At 38.1% G+C, this 15,697-nt stretch overlaps 1 long non-coding RNA gene across 1 annotated transcript; it reads left to right on the plus strand.

Annotated features, from left to right (window-relative positions):
* Positions 1-576: 576 nt before the first annotated feature.
* On the plus strand, positions 577-7,081 carry LOC149038336 (uncharacterized). Its single transcript, XR_016180806.1, has 3 exons — positions 577-2,141; positions 2,579-4,013; positions 4,463-7,081. It is a non-coding gene; the product is annotated as an uncharacterized LOC149038336 (long non-coding RNA).
* Positions 7,082-15,697: the final 8,616 nt, after the last annotated feature.

The raw sequence follows: 15,697 nt of genomic DNA on the forward strand, positions 1-15,697 counted from the left end.
ACATTTGACTTTCTGCAACTCAAGATAAGCCCATTTTCAGCGTCTTTACATTAGTGGGAAGGTAAGTAAAGAATTATAACAATGTGATACTAACCTGTGTAAGAAAGGTTTGTTCACTGATAGGAAAACACTGATGCGTTGCATAGAGCAGTTGGAGGAAAAAGTTATGGTCGATCAGCACTACAGGTCATCTGAAAGAGGTAAGGCCGGCATGTTTTGATTGCAACAAGTTGTTAGATTTTTTCTTTTCAGCATGACCTCGTGGATCACTTCGGATCACGTCATGAACAAGAAAGCACATCGGGCGCTTCATAGGTAATATTTTAACATTTGTAAGAATTATTCTTTCTTCTGGACTATCTGAAATTTTCTGCTTACAGAACTTTTTAGTTGACTTCCTGATTAATCGAATTTAAAGCTAGCTATCAGTAGAGCAGGACTGGAGTGCTTCAAAAAAGATAGTCATAACAACAAGCCTACCTACAAAAACAAGGAGAACCCAAAGCTAGGACTGGTACGTTAAATATCTGAGTACTAGATTAAAGGCTAGTCGAAGCAGATCGTCTTCCTCTTAAAAAATTACTGTTTATTATAGTATAGTATTAAATTTAAAGCTGGGATATCAGTAGAGCAGGACTGGAGTGTTTCATAAAAAGAGAGCCATAACAATAAGCTGAGCTACAACAGAGAGGAGAATCCAACACTAGGACATAACTACAGGTATGTTAAATGTCTCAATAAAGGAAAAATAGTATAGTCCAGTCTAGTCTAGTCTAGTGTAAGAGTTAAGGTTGTCTCGAGTTTGCTGTAATTAAATTAAAAGGGGAGTGGGCCTTTTTTTGGATTTTAGAGCTTGAGACATTTTAACTAACTGCAACTCAAGATAAGCTCATTTCAGCAACTTCCCATCACTGAGAAGGTAAATAAACAATCATAACAATTTGATACTAACCTGTGTAAGATGGGTTCGTTCACTGATAGGAAAACCCTGATGCGTTGCATAGAGCAGTTGGAGGAAAAGGTTATGATCGATCAGCAATACACGTCATCTGAAAGAGGTAAGGCCGGCATATTTTGATTGCAGCAAGGTTTCTTTGATTTTTATTTTCAGCATGATCTCGTAGTTCAGTTCGGATCAGAGCAGGACTGGAGTGCTACATAAAAAGATAGCCATAACAACAAGCTGATCTACAACAACGTGGAGAATTCAAAGCTAGGAGATAACTACAGGTATGTCAGATTTCTGAGTAATGAAAGTATAGTATACTTTAGTCTAGCCTAGTGGAGGAGTTAACGTGGTCTCGAGTTTTCCAGAATTAATATAAAAGAAGAGCGGGCCTTTTTTTCGATTTAAGAGCTTGAGACATTTTAACTTTCTGCAGCTCAAGATAAGCCCATTCTCAGCGGCATTGCATTACTGAGAAGGTAAGTAAAGAATTATAACAATGTGATACTGACCTGTGTAAGATGGGTTTATTGGCTGATAGGAAAACCCTGATGCATTGCATAGAGCAGTTAGAGGAAAAAGTTGTGGTCGATCAGCACTACAGGTCATCTGAAAGAGGTAACGCCGGCATGTTTTGATTGCAACAAGTTTTGTTAGACATGGTTTGATGCTACTCTGGTTTACAGATTTAATGAATGTAACCGAAGAAGTTACAATTTATAGACCCAACGTTTCTACACTCCTGTCTAGTGCTCATAGTGAAAATATGCTCCAAAGTCTGAAAAGGTTTTTGAGCAACTTTAACGTTGTGGCTATTCAAAATTCTCTTGATGGGTTCCGTATATGGTCATAAAGTTTTGTCAGATTTTTTTCTTTTCAGCATGACCTCGTGGATCACTTCGGATCACGTCATAGACAGGTAGCACATCAAGCGCTTCATAGCTAATATGTAATCATTTGTAAGAATTATTCTTTCTTCTAGACTATCTGAAATTTTCTGTTTACAGAACTTTTTAGGTGGCCTCCTGATTAATTGGTTTACTGACAACATTTTACTACTCGCAATGTGGCGTGTTTAAGATTTCAACACCTTCTTTTCTCTTAACACTTTTCTGTTTTCAGTGGAGAAAAACTAGTGTTTCCAAACAAGGCCCAACCAGCAGCCCGTCAGAAAGGTCACAGATGACCATTAAGTGTAAGTATTCAGTTATGGGACAATTCAAGGACAACTAACACGATGTCCATTGTTACATATTTCGTATGCTCAAAACACGAATTTTCTTAAAAAATTGAAACTGAAACTAGCTTCATAATATAATTTTTATTTGGTTGATCTTTTCTCAAAACATCAGTATATTATCAGTCTTTATTAGTAGTCTTTTTGCATGCAAGTCAAGTGTAGTTTAATGTATTGCCATCAACTCCATCGCACCTTAGGCACTCCAGAACAATCCTTTTAAGTTACTTCCAGTGCTGTGCGAAGCTCTCCTGTGTAGTCTAATCCCGTGGAGTACATTCACGTGCAGTGAAGTACAGTCTTTGTCAGTTTCATTTGGAAACGTGCAATGCAGTTCGGTGCAGATCAGTCTAGCGAGGTGCAGTGAGCTTACTGTCTTGTATGGTACTTTCTAGTTCAATCCAGCGTAGTACAGTGTAGTGCAGTCTGGTGGAGTCAAGCTCAAGCTAAGACAGTCCAGTCCAGTGAAGAGCAGTGCCGTCCAGTTCAGTCTTCTGAAGTGCTGTCTGGCTAAGTCCAGTCCAGTCCACTCCACTGACGTGCGGTCCAGTCCACTGAGTGTAGTCTGTGCTTAGGGATGTCCAATTTCGTTCGTTCCCGTCCAATTCCATTTATTCCATTCCAGCTAAGTACATTTCAATCCAGTAGAGCCCAGGTACATATAACTCAACAGCAGTCGATTCTAGTACAGTCAATTGCAGTGCAGAGCAGTGCAATCCGTAACAGCTCAGTCCCATCCCGTCCACTCCAGTCCTTCGAGTCTAGGACAACGCAGTCCTGCTCAGTCAAGTTAAGAACAACCAACTGCATTGCGGCCCGTCCAGTTAAGTGAAGTGCTATTCGGAAAAGCCCACATTTAAGCCCATTTAAGTGTAATTCAGTCTAGTGTTGTCTTCAGTTGTCACACCAACACAATGAAGCGCGTCTACTTGCATTGTCGTAGAGAGGACTTTTTTAATGATACCTTGGGCATCTTGGGCCTGTCAATTGGGCTTTACTTTTAATAAAAGTATACGTACTAACTTAAAAATAAACAAAAATAATCGATAATCAATAAATGATATGAAGAAATAAAACATATCTCAATAACTGATAACATTGATTAATTCTTGAAGAACTAAAGAAATAATAAATTAATAGGGAGATGAATAAATATGTAAATAAATTGATATATAAATAAGCTGAGAAAAAGTAACGTTGTTAAATAAATACAATTTTATCGTATGGTCAATGCATTAACAATCTTTTTGCAGAATATTAAAATAAAGTACCACGCTGTCTTAAAGGTTTGAAAGTATTTTTTCTCACTAAGCATCACTAAGAAGGTAGGTAAAGAATTATAACAATGTGATACTAACCTGTGTAAGATGGGTTCGTTGGCTGATAGGAAACCCTGATGCTTTGCATAGAGCAGTTAAAGGAAAAAGTCATGGTTGATCCGCACTGCAGGTCATCTGAAAGAGGTAAGGCCGGCATATTTTGATTGCAACAAGTTGTTAGATTTTTTTCTTTTCAGCATGACCTGTGGCTCACCTCGGATCTCGTCATAAACAAGTAGCAGATCGAGCGCTTCATAGGTAATATGTAATCATTTGTAAGAATTATTCTTTCTTCTGGAATATCTGAAATGTTCTGTTTACAGAACTTTTTCGGTGGCTTACTGATTAATTGGTTTAATGATAAAGTTTCACTACTCAGTATGTGACGTGTTTAATATTTCAACACCTTTTTTTCTCTTAACAGTTTTTCGTTTTCAGTGGAGAAAACCTAGTGTTTTTAAACAAGGCCTAGTCAGCAGCCCATCAGAAAGGTCACAGATGACGATTAAGTGTAAGTATTCTGTTATGGGACAATTAAAGGAAAACTAACATGATATCCGTTTTTACATAGTTCGTATGCTCAAAACACGAATTGTCTGGAATAATTAAAAACAGCAACTGAAACTGAAACTAGTTTCATAATATAAGTTTTATTTAGTTGATCTTTTCTCAAAACATCGGTAAATCATTCGTCTTTATTAGCAGTCTTTTGCATATAACTCAAGTGTAGATTAATGTATCGCCATCAACTCAATTGCAGTTTAGGCGATCCAGCACAATCCTTTTAAGTTACTACCAGTGCTGTGCAAAGCTAAGCTGCGTGGTCTAGTTCAATGGAGTACATCCACGTGTAATGCAGTACAGTCTTTATCAGTTTCATTTGGAAACGTGCAACGCAGTTCGGCACAGATCAGTCTAGCGAGGTGCAGTGAACTGACTGTTCTGCATGGTAATTTTCAGTTCAATCCAGGGTAGTGCAGTGTAGTGCAGTCTGGTGAAGTCAAACTCAGGCTTAGACAGTCCAGTGAAGTGCAGTGATGTCCAGTTCAGTCCTGAAGTGCTGTCCGGCTCAGTCCAGTCCACTCCGCTGACGTGTACTCCAGTCCAGTTCAATCCGGTCCAGTCCACTGAGTGGAGCTGTGCCAGTCCTGTCCCGTCCAATTCTGTCCGTTCCCGTCCAATTCCATTAATTCCCTTCTATCTAAGTACATTTAATCTAGCAAAGCCCAGGTCCATATATGTCAACAAAAGTCGAGTCTAGTCCAGTCAGGTGCAGTGCAGAGCAGTGCAATCCGTAACAGCTCAGCCCAGTCCCGTTTCTTCCAGCACAGAACAACTAATTGCCATTGAGTCTAGCACAACGCAGTCCTGTTTAGTCAAGTTGAGAACAACCAAATGCATTGCAGCAAGAATAATTGATAATCAATAAAAGATAAAATAAAGAAATAAAACATATATCTCAATTACTGATAACATTGATTACTTCTTAACGAACTAAAGAAACGATGAATTAATAGGGAGATGAATACATACCCAAATAAATTGATATATAAATAAGTTGAGAAAAAGTTACGTTATTAAATAAATGTAATTTTATCGAATGGTCAATGCATTAACAATCTTTTTGCAGAATATTAAAATATAGCACCACGTTGTCATAAAGGTTTGCAAATATTTTTTCTCACAAGACTCGGTTTTACCAAGACACCAGGCGACCTTTGGAAAGACACGAGCAATCGCAGGGTCGCTAGCGATTCATGGCTGAATTTACTACACTGGGATATCAGCAGAGTAGGACTGGAATGGATAATCATGACAACAAGCTAAGCAACAGCTGCGAGAGGAATCCAAAGCTACGACATAACCACAGGTACGTTGAATTTGTGAGTAATGGATTAAAGGCTTGTCAAAGCGGATTGCCTTCCTCTTCGAAAAGTACAACATGGTATAGTATAGTTTAGTAAGGTATTGAATTTAAAGCTGGGAGATCACTAAAACAGGACTGGAGTGCTTCATGAAAAGATAACCATAACAACAAGCTGAGCTACAACCGCAAGAAGATTCACAAGCTAGGACATTACCACAGGCATGTTAAATCTCTCAGTAAAGGAAGTACAGTCTAGCGTAGGAGTTAAGGTTGTCTCGAGTTTGCCAGAATTAATATAAAAGAAGAGCGGGCCTGTTTTTAAGATTTAAGCGCTTGAGACATTTTAACTTTCTGCAGCTCAAGATAAGCTCGTTTTCAGCGGCTTTGCATCACTGATATGGTAAGTAAAGAGTTGTAACAATGTGATACTAACCTGTGTAAGATGCGTTCGTTGGCTGATAGAAAAACCCTGATGCGTTGCATAGAGCAATTAAAGAAAAAAGTTATGGTCGATGAGCACTATAGGTCATCTGAAAGAGGTAAGGCCGGCATGTTTTGATTGCAACGAGTTTTGTTAGAGTTTTTTTTTTCACTATGACCTCGTGGCTCAGTTTAGATCAGGGCAGGACTGGAGTACATTATAAAAAGATAGCCATAACCACAAGCTGAGCTACAACAGCAAGGAGAATCCAAAGCTAGGAGATAACCACAGGTTCGTTAAATTTCTGAGTAATGGATTAAAGGCTAGTCGAACCGGGTTCTCTTCCTCTTGGAAAAGTACTACATAGTACAGTATAGTGTAGAATTGAATTTAAAGTTGGCATATCAGTAGAGCAGGACTGGAGCGCTTCACGAAAAGATGGCCATAACAACAAGCTGAGCTACAACAGTGATGAGAGTCCATAGTTGGGACGTAACTACAGATATGTTAAATTTCTTTCTCCATCCAGCACAATCCTTTTAAGTTACTTCCAGTGCTGTGCAAAACTATGCTGCGTGGTCTAGTCCAATGGAGTACAGTCACGTGTAGTGCAGTACAGTACAGTTTTTATCAGTTTCATTTGGAAACGTGCAACGCAGTTCGGTACAGATCAGTCTAGCGAGGTGCAGTGAACTGACTGTTCTGCATAATAATTTTCAGTTCAATCCAGGGTAATGCAGTATAGTGCAGTCTGGTGAAGTCAAGCTCAGGCTAAGACAGTCCAATCCACTGAAGTGTGGTGCTGTCTGGTGCAGTCCAGTCCTGTCTACTCCGCTGACGTGTACTCCAGTCCGGTTTAATCCGGTTCATTCCATTCAGTGGAGTCTGTGCCCGCAGTCCAGTTCCGTCCCGTCCAATTCCATTCAGTCCCTTCCAGTTAACAACATTTCGATCCAGCATAGTACAGGTCCATATAAGTCAACAGCAGTCGAGTCTAGTCCAGTCAAGTGCAGGGCAGAGCAGTCAAGTTAGTAACAACCTAATGCATTGCGGCCCGTCCAGTTTAGTGAAGTGCTATTCGAAAAAGCCCACATTTAAGCCCAATTATGTGAGGTTCAGACAGGCCTTTTTTAATGATACCTTAGTAAAAGTATACCTAATAACTTAAAAGTAAACACAAATAGTTGATCAATAAAAGATGAAATAAGAACTCAAATATATCTCAATAACTCGTAGCATTGATTAATTCTTGAAGAACTAAACAAAAAGGATGAACTAATTGGGAAATAAATAAATATGTAAACTCAATATATAAATAAGAAAAAACGAATAGTTAAATTGTTATATAAAGACAATTTTATCGTATGGTCAATTTGTAAACAATCTTTTGGCAAAATATTAAAATACAGTACCATGTTGTCTTAAAGTTTGCAAGTATTTTTTCTCACAAGACTCAGTTTTCCCAAGACACCAGCTGACCTTTGAAAAGACACAAGCAATCACAGGATCGATACATAGTGATTCATGGCTGAGTTTGTAACACTGGGATATCAGTAGAGCAGGACTGGAATGGATAATCATAACAGGCTGAACAACAGCTGCGAGAAGAATCCAAAGCCAGGACATAACCCGCTAACGTCGTCTCGAGTTTGCCAGAATTAATATAAAAGAATAGCGCGCCTTTTTTTTAAGATTTAAGAGCTTGAGACATTTTAACTTTCTACAGTTTAAGAAAAGCTCATATTCAGCGGCTTAGCATCACTGAGAAGGTAAGTAAAATTATAACAATGTGATACTAACCTGTGTAAGATGGGTTCTTTGGCTAAGAACAAAAATCCTGATGCGTTGCATAAAGCAGTTCTAGGAGAAAGCTATGGCCGTTCAGCACTACAGGTCATCTGAAAGAGGTAAGGCCGGCATGTTTTGATTGCAACAGGTTGTTAGATTTTTTCTTTTCAGCATGACCTTGTGGCTCACTTCAAATCACGTCAAAACCAAATAGCACATCAAGCGTTTCATAGGTAATATGAAATCATTTGTAAGAGTTATTCATTCTTCTAGACTATCTGAAATTTTCTGTTTAGAGAACTTTTTAGGTGGTTTCCTGATTAATTGTTTTAATTACAACGCTTCACATTGTGACGTGTTTGATATTTCAACATCTTTTCTTCTCTGAACAGTTTTCTGTTTTCAGTGGAGAAAAACTAGTGTTTTCAAACAAGGTCTAATCAGCAGCCCATCAGAAAAGTGACAGATAACGATTAACTGTAAGTATTCAATTTGGGACAAAGTAAGGACAAATAACATGATACCCATTGTTACATATTTGGAATGCTCAAAACAAGAATTGTCTTAAATAATTAACAGTGAAACTAGCTTCATAATATAATTTTTATTTCGTTTATGTTTTCTCAAAACATCAGTATATTATCAGTCTTTATTAGCTGTCTTTTTGCATGTAAGTCAAGTGTAAATTAATGTATTGCCATCTTCTCCATTGCAGTTTAGGTAATCCAGAACAATCCTTTTAACTTACTTTAAGTGCTGTGCTAAGCTATCCTGTGTGGTCTACTCCAGTGGATTACATTCATGTACAGTGCAGTACAGTCTTTATCAGTTTTATTTGGAAACGTGGAATGCAGTTCCAGGTGCTGTCCTGTATGGTACTTTCCAGTTCAATCCAGGGTGGTGCAGTATATTGCAGTCTGCTGAAGTTAAGCTCAGACTAAGACAGCCCAGTCCAGTGAAGTGCAGTGCCGTCCAGTTCAATCATCTGAAGCGCACTCCGGCTCAGTCCAGTCCGGTCCACTCCACTGACGTGCGGTCCAGTCCATTCCGTGGATAGAAAAATTGAAGTTAAAGTACGGATATCAGTAGAGGACTAGATTGCTTCATTAGAAGATAGTCATAATAACAAGCTGAGCTACAACAGCGAGGAGAATCCAAAGCTAGGACATAACCACAGGTACGTTTAATTTCTGAGTAATAATTTAAAGACTGGTCGAAGCGGATTATCTTCCTCTTAAAAAATTGCTAAATAGTATAGCATAGTAAAACATTGAATATAAAGCTGGTATGTCAGTAGAACAGGACTGGAGTGCTCCTTGAAAAGATAGCCATAACAAAAGGCTGAGCTACAACAGCAAGGAGAATTCAAAGCCAGGACATAACCACAGGTATGTTAAGTGTCTCAGTAAAGGAAGTATAGTATAGTCTAGTCTAGTCTAAGAGTTAAGGTTCTCTCGAGTTTGCCAGGATTAGGGTTAGAAGAAGAGCGCGCCTTTTTTCCATTTTAGAGCTTGAGATACAACTGAGAGGAGAATCCAAAGCTAGGACATAACCACAGGTATGTTAAATGTCAAAATAAAGGAAGTATAGTATAGTGTTGTCTAGTCTAGTCTAGGAGTAAAGGGTATCTCGAGTTTCTCAGAATTTATATGAATATATATTAAATTAATTTATGCGTTGCCTAAAGCAGTTGTAGGGAAAAGTTATGGTCGATCAGCACTACAGGTCATCTGAAAAAGGTAAGGCCGCCATGTTTTGATTGCAACGAGTTTTGTTAGATTCTTTTATTCCAGCATGACCACGTGGCTCAGTTGGGATCAGAGCAGGACTGGAGTGCTTCATAAAGAGATCCGTAACAACAAGCTGAGCTACAACAGAGAAGAGAATCCAAAGCTAGGACATAACCACAGCTATGTTAAACGTCTCACTAAAGGAAGTTTATTCTAGTTTAGTCTAGTATAGGAGTTAAGATTGTCTCGAGATTGCCAGAATTAATATAAAAGAAGAACGGGTCCATGTTTCGGTTTAAGAGCTTTAGACATTTTAACTTTCAGCAGCTCAAGAAAAGCTATGTTAAATGTCCCAGAAACCAAGGATAGTATAGTCTAGTCTAGTCTAGTCTAGTCTAGTCTAAGAGTTAAGGTTATCTAGAGTTTGCCAGAATTAATATAAAAGAGGAGCGTGCCTTTTTTCCATTTTAAAGCTTGAGACACTTTAACTTTCTGCAACTCACGATAAGCTCATTTCAGCGACTTTGAACCACTGAGAAGGTAAGTAAATAATCATAACAATTTGATACTAACCTGTGTAAGATGAGTTCGTTCACTGATAGGAAAACTCTGGTGCGTTGCCTATAGAGGTTGTAGGAAGAAGTTATGGTCGATCAGCACTACAGTTCATCTGAAAGAGGTAAGGCTGGCATTTTTTGATTGCAACGAGTTTTGTTAGATTTTTTTTTCCCAGCATGACCTCGTGGCTAAGTTTGGATCCTAGCAGGACTGGAGTGCTTCATAAAGAGATCCGTAACATCAAGCTGAGCTACAACAGAGAAGAGAATCCAAAGCTTGGACATAACCCCAAGTATGTTAAATTTCCCAGTAAACGAAGTCCAGTTTAGTCTAAGAGTTAAGGTTGTCTCGAGTTCACCAGAATTAATATAAAAGAGGAGCGTGCCTTTTTTTGATTTTAAAGCTTAAGACATTTTAACTTTCTGCAACTCACGATATGCTCATTTCGGCGAGTTTGCATCTCTGAGAAGGTAAGTAAATAATCATAACAATTTGATACTAACCTGTGTAAGATAAGTCCGTTCACCGATAGGAAAACTCTGATGCGTTGCCTAAAGCAGTTGTAAAAAAAAGTTGCGGTCGATCAGCACAACAGGTCATCTGAAGGAGGTAAGGCTGCCATGTTTTATATAACAACTTTATTTAAATAATAACATATAACATATTATTATTAAAAAAGGGTTATAGAAGGGAGGAACTTAATCCTCATTGTAAACTATACCCCAGATATAAAAATTTAATACTATGCAATATACATATACATACTGAAACATTTTACATACAGGCATATATCTATATAAATATAAAATCTAAATAAAGAAGACGTATCTAAGATAACTATTTTGTTTAAGATTATAACTAAATAATGTATAATACATAGAATAATTTAATTTTTAGTCATAGGCCTAGTTAAAAAATGTTGATTTAAGAGCTTTCTTAAAAGCATTAATTGAGTCAAGTTCAACTACTGATGACGGTAAACTGTTCCATGTGTCGATATGTCTGTGCCAAAAAGAGTACTTAAAGATGTCTGTACGGCTAAATGGTTTATATAGTTTAAACTGATGACTTTTTCTTGATTGCCTGTTACTGAAGGATATGTAATTATTAGTGTTTACAGAAGAGTGTCCTTTAATGAACTTAAAAAGCTGAACCAAACTAAGAAACTCTCTGCGCTGAACTAGTGTCGCTAGTTTCAAGGATTTCAGTCGGTCTTCATACGGAGTGTCTTTATCAATGATCCATCTTGTAACGTTCCTTTGCACGCATTCAAGTTTTTCAATGAGATATCCTTGGTGAGGATTCCACGCTTGACAAGCGTACTCGAGTATTGGACGGATCATGGATCTATAACCAGTAAATAGAGCCCTAGAGTGAGATCCAAATGTCCGCTTGAGTAAGCCCAATAATCTGTTCGATCTTGCAACAACAGACAGTACGTGGGGTTTCCAAGATAAATCACTGGAAAGAACTACCCCAAGATGTTTGTGTGTAGATACTTGGGTAAGTAGCTTGCTATTAATAGAATAGTTGCACGGAGAGGAAGTTCTAGCCCTGGTGAACTTCATGGACTCGCATTTGTCAGCATTTGTTCCTAAAAGCCACGAGCCACACCAATCAGCGACTTTATCTAGACTCTCCTGGGCAGTGATGGACGTTGGAGATGGAGTACAGTAATTATAGATTAACATATCATCAGCAAACATTTCTGCAGGACTTGATAAAGATTCAGGGATGTCATTGACGTATAGGATAAATAACAGGGGGGCAAGAATGCTCCCCTGTGGAACACCAGATGTGACAGGCGCCCAGTCAGATTGGCAGCCCTCGATTACAACACGTTGAGATCGACCTTGGAGAAAATTGGATAGCCAGGAAAGTAGAGAGCCGGTAATGCCAAAGCGTTCTAGTTTGAGTAGAAGACGGTCATGAGGAACTGAGTCGAAGGCCTTTTCGAATTCCAGAAATATTACATCGGTAGAGAGGCGTTTATCTAGTGCTTTGGCCCATTCATGGAAAAGGTGTATCAACTGAGAGGTACAGGAGTATTCAGGACGAAAGCCATATTGATGACTACTAAGTAGATTATTTGATTCAATAAATCCAAAAATGCGATTGTACATCAGTCTTTCTAGGGTCTTTACAATCAGACTCGTAAGAGAGATAGGACGATAATTCTTGACTAGATCTTTTTGGCCCTTTTTGAAAATTGGAATGACGTGAGCAGATTTCCATTCCACAGGCAAGGTGCCAGATTGGAGTGAAAAGTTAAATAAATTTGTCATGGACTCTGATATAGCTGGTGCAGCCTCGCGAAGCATACGCGCTGATATCCCATCCGGACCATGAGCTTTTGTAACGTTTAAACCAATGAGCAATTTCTCGACCTCAGATTTAGAGCAAAGTAGACTTGAGATGACTTGATCAGTAAAAGGTTGAAGATCGTCACGTAACTTCTCAGGAATACCAGGACTCTCTATAAAAACCGACGAGAAGAAGTTGTTGAATAGCTGTGCTTTATCGAAGCTGTTTGAAGCCTTTTGGTTCTCCAGGGATACTTCAGGTGGAATAGATCGTGATTTCGTCTTAGATTTTATGAAAGTCCAGAAACGTTTAGGATTGTTACTGTTTTGAAGAGACTGAACATGGTGCCAATAGCTCTTGTTTATTTCAGATTTGACTTTGTTTCTACACTGCCTATATTTTTCCCAGTCAGATTGAAGTTGAGATGATTTAGCTTTTTTCCATAAGCGTTTCCGTTTGTGAAAAAGGCGACGAATTGCAGATGTTAACCAAGGAACATTTCTTTTTCTTTTCAAATGATGTGTATTGATGTTTTTATTAACAGCAGCAAAGAACAATTCTTTCCATTTAGTCCACATTTGATCAACATTGTTCTCTAAGAATACATTACCCCATGGGGCATTGGAAAGATGAGAGCGAAAACCTTCCTAATTTGCATTTTTGTAATCGTAAACGATCTTTGGAGCTTGATGTGGACGGGAAATAAAGACATTAAAGTCGAAAAAAACAACGTTATGATCTGAATTTCCAAGGCCACAGTCTATCTCAACATTAGCCAAATGGGCAGGAGTGTTGGTTAAGATTAAATCCAATAAAGCGTCTCCTCTTGTAGGCGTTTTGATTGCAACGAGTTTTGTTAGGATTGCAACGAGTTTTTGTTAGGATTTTTTTTCCCTGCATGACCTCGTGACTCAGTGCGAATGAGAGCAGGACTGGAGTGCTTCATAAAACGAGAGCCATAACAACAAGCTGAAATACAACTGAGAGGAGAATCCAAAGCCAAGACATAACCACAGGTATGTTAAATGTCTCAATAAAGGAAGTATAGTATAGTCTTGTCTAGTCTAGTGTAGGAGTTAAGGTTGTCTCGAGTTTGTCAGAATTAATATAAAAAAAGGGCGCGCCTTTTTTTCATTTTAAAGCTTGAGACACTAACTTTTTGCAACTAACGATAAGCTCATTTCAGCAACGTTGCATCACTGAGAAGGTAAGTAAATAATCATGATAATTTGGCACTAACCTGTGTAAGATGGTTTCGTTGGCTGATAGGAAAACCCTGATGCGTTGCCTAAAGCAGGTGTAGGAAAACGATATGGTCGATTAGCACTACAGGTCGTCTGAAAGAGGTAAGGCTGCCATGTTTTGATTTGCAACAAGTTTTGTTAGGTTTTTTTTCCAGCATGACTTCGTGGCTCAGTTCGGATCAGAGCAAGACTGGAGTGCGTCATAAAACGAGAGCCATAACAACAAGCTGAGCGACAACAAAGAGGAGAATTCAAAGCTAGGACATAACCACAGCTATGTTAAATATCTCAGTAAAGGAAGTATAGTCTAGTCTAGTCTAGTCTACTCTAGTCTAAGAGTTAAGGTTGTCTCGAGTTTGCCAGAATTTATATAAAAGAAGAGCGCGCCTTTTTTTCCATTTTAGAGCTTCAGACATTTTAACTTTCTGCAACTCACGATAAGCTCATTTCAGCAACTTTCCACCTCTGAGAAAGTAAGTAAATAATCATAACAATTTGATACTAACCTGTGTAAGATTGTTTCTTTCACTTATAGGAAAACTCTGATGCGTTGCCTAAAGCAGTTGTAGGAAAAACTTGTGTTTGATCAGCACTACAGGTCATCTGAAAGATGTAAGGCCGGCACGTTTTAAATGTAACAAGTTTTGTTGGATTTTTTTTCATCATGATCTCGTGGCTCAGTTCGGATCAGAGAAGGACTGGGGTGCTTCGTAAAAAGAAATCCATAACAACAACCTGAGCTACAACAGCGAGGAAAATCCAAAGCTAGGACCTAACCACAGATATGTAAAATATCTCAGTAAAGGAAGTCTACTCTGGTCTAGTCTAGTGTAGGAGTTAAGGTCGTCTCGAGTTTGTTAGAATTCATATAAAAGAAAAGCGGGCCCTTTTTTCGGTTTAAGAGCTTTAGACATTTTAACTTACGGTAGCTCAAGAAAAGGTCATTTTCAGCGGCTTAGCATCACTGAGAAGGTAAGTAAAGAATTATAACAATGTGATACTAACCTGTGTAACCTGCGTTGCATAAAGCAGTTGTAGGAGAAAGCTATGGTCGTTTAACCAAACAGGTCAGCTGAAAGAAGTAAGGCCGGCGTGATTTGATTACAACATGTTAGATTTTTTCTTTTCAGCATGACCTCGTGGCTCACTTCAAATCACGTCAAAACCAAATGGCACATCGAGCACTTTATAGGTAATATGCAATCATTTGTAAGAGTTATTCATTCTTCTAGACTATCTGAAATTTTCTGTTTACAGAACTTTTAAGGTGGTTTCCTAATTAATTGTTTTAATGACAACGTTTCACATTCTGACGCGCTTAATATTTCAACATCTTCTTTTTCTCTGAACAGTTTCCTGTTTTCAGTGGAGAAAAACTAGTGTTTTCAAACAAGGCCTAATCAGCAGCCCATCAGAAAGGCGACAGATAACGATTAACTGTGTAAGTATTCAATTATGGGACAAATTAAGGACAACTAACACGATACCCATTGTTACATATTTCGTATGCTCAAAAATTGCGGCCCGTCCAGTCAATTGAAGTGCTATTCGGAAAAGTCCACATTGAAGCCCATACAAGCGTATTTCAGTCCAGTCTTGTCTTTAGTTGTCACACCAACACAATCAAGAGCGTCTACTTACGGCATTGTCGTACGCAGGTCTTCTTTAATGATACCTTAATAAAAGTATACCTAATAACTGAAAAGAAAATAAGAATAATTGATAATCAATAAAAGATAAAATAAAGAAATAAAATAATATATATCTCAATCACTGAAAACATTGATTAATTCTTGAAGAACTAAAGAAATGATTAATTAATAAGGAGATCAATAAATATGTAAATAAATTGATACATTAATAAGTTGAGAAATAGTTACGTTGTCAAATAAATACAATTTTATCGCATGGTCTATGTATTAACAATATTTTTGCATAATATTAAAATACAGTACCACGTGGTCTTGCAGGTTTGCAAGTATTTTTTCTCACAAGATTACGTTTTACCAATACATCAGCTGACCTTTAGAAAGACACAAGCAATTACAGGGTCGCTAGTGGTTCATGGCTCAATTTGCAGCACTGGGATATCAGTAGAGCAGGACTGGAATAATTATCAAAACAACAAGCTGAGAACCAGCTGCGAGGAGAATCCGAGACTAAAACATATCAGAGATACGTTAATGGATTAAAAGCTACTCGAAGCGGATTGTCTTACTCTTACAAAAAGAACTACATATTGTAGTATAGTATTAGAGTTAAAGCACGGATATCAGTAGAGGG

The sequence above is a fragment of the Pocillopora damicornis genome, chromosome 11 (genome assembly GCF_964200805.1).
Source record: "Pocillopora damicornis chromosome 11, jaPocDami1.2, whole genome shotgun sequence".
Lineage (NCBI taxonomy): Eukaryota > Metazoa > Cnidaria > Anthozoa > Scleractinia > Pocilloporidae > Pocillopora > Pocillopora damicornis.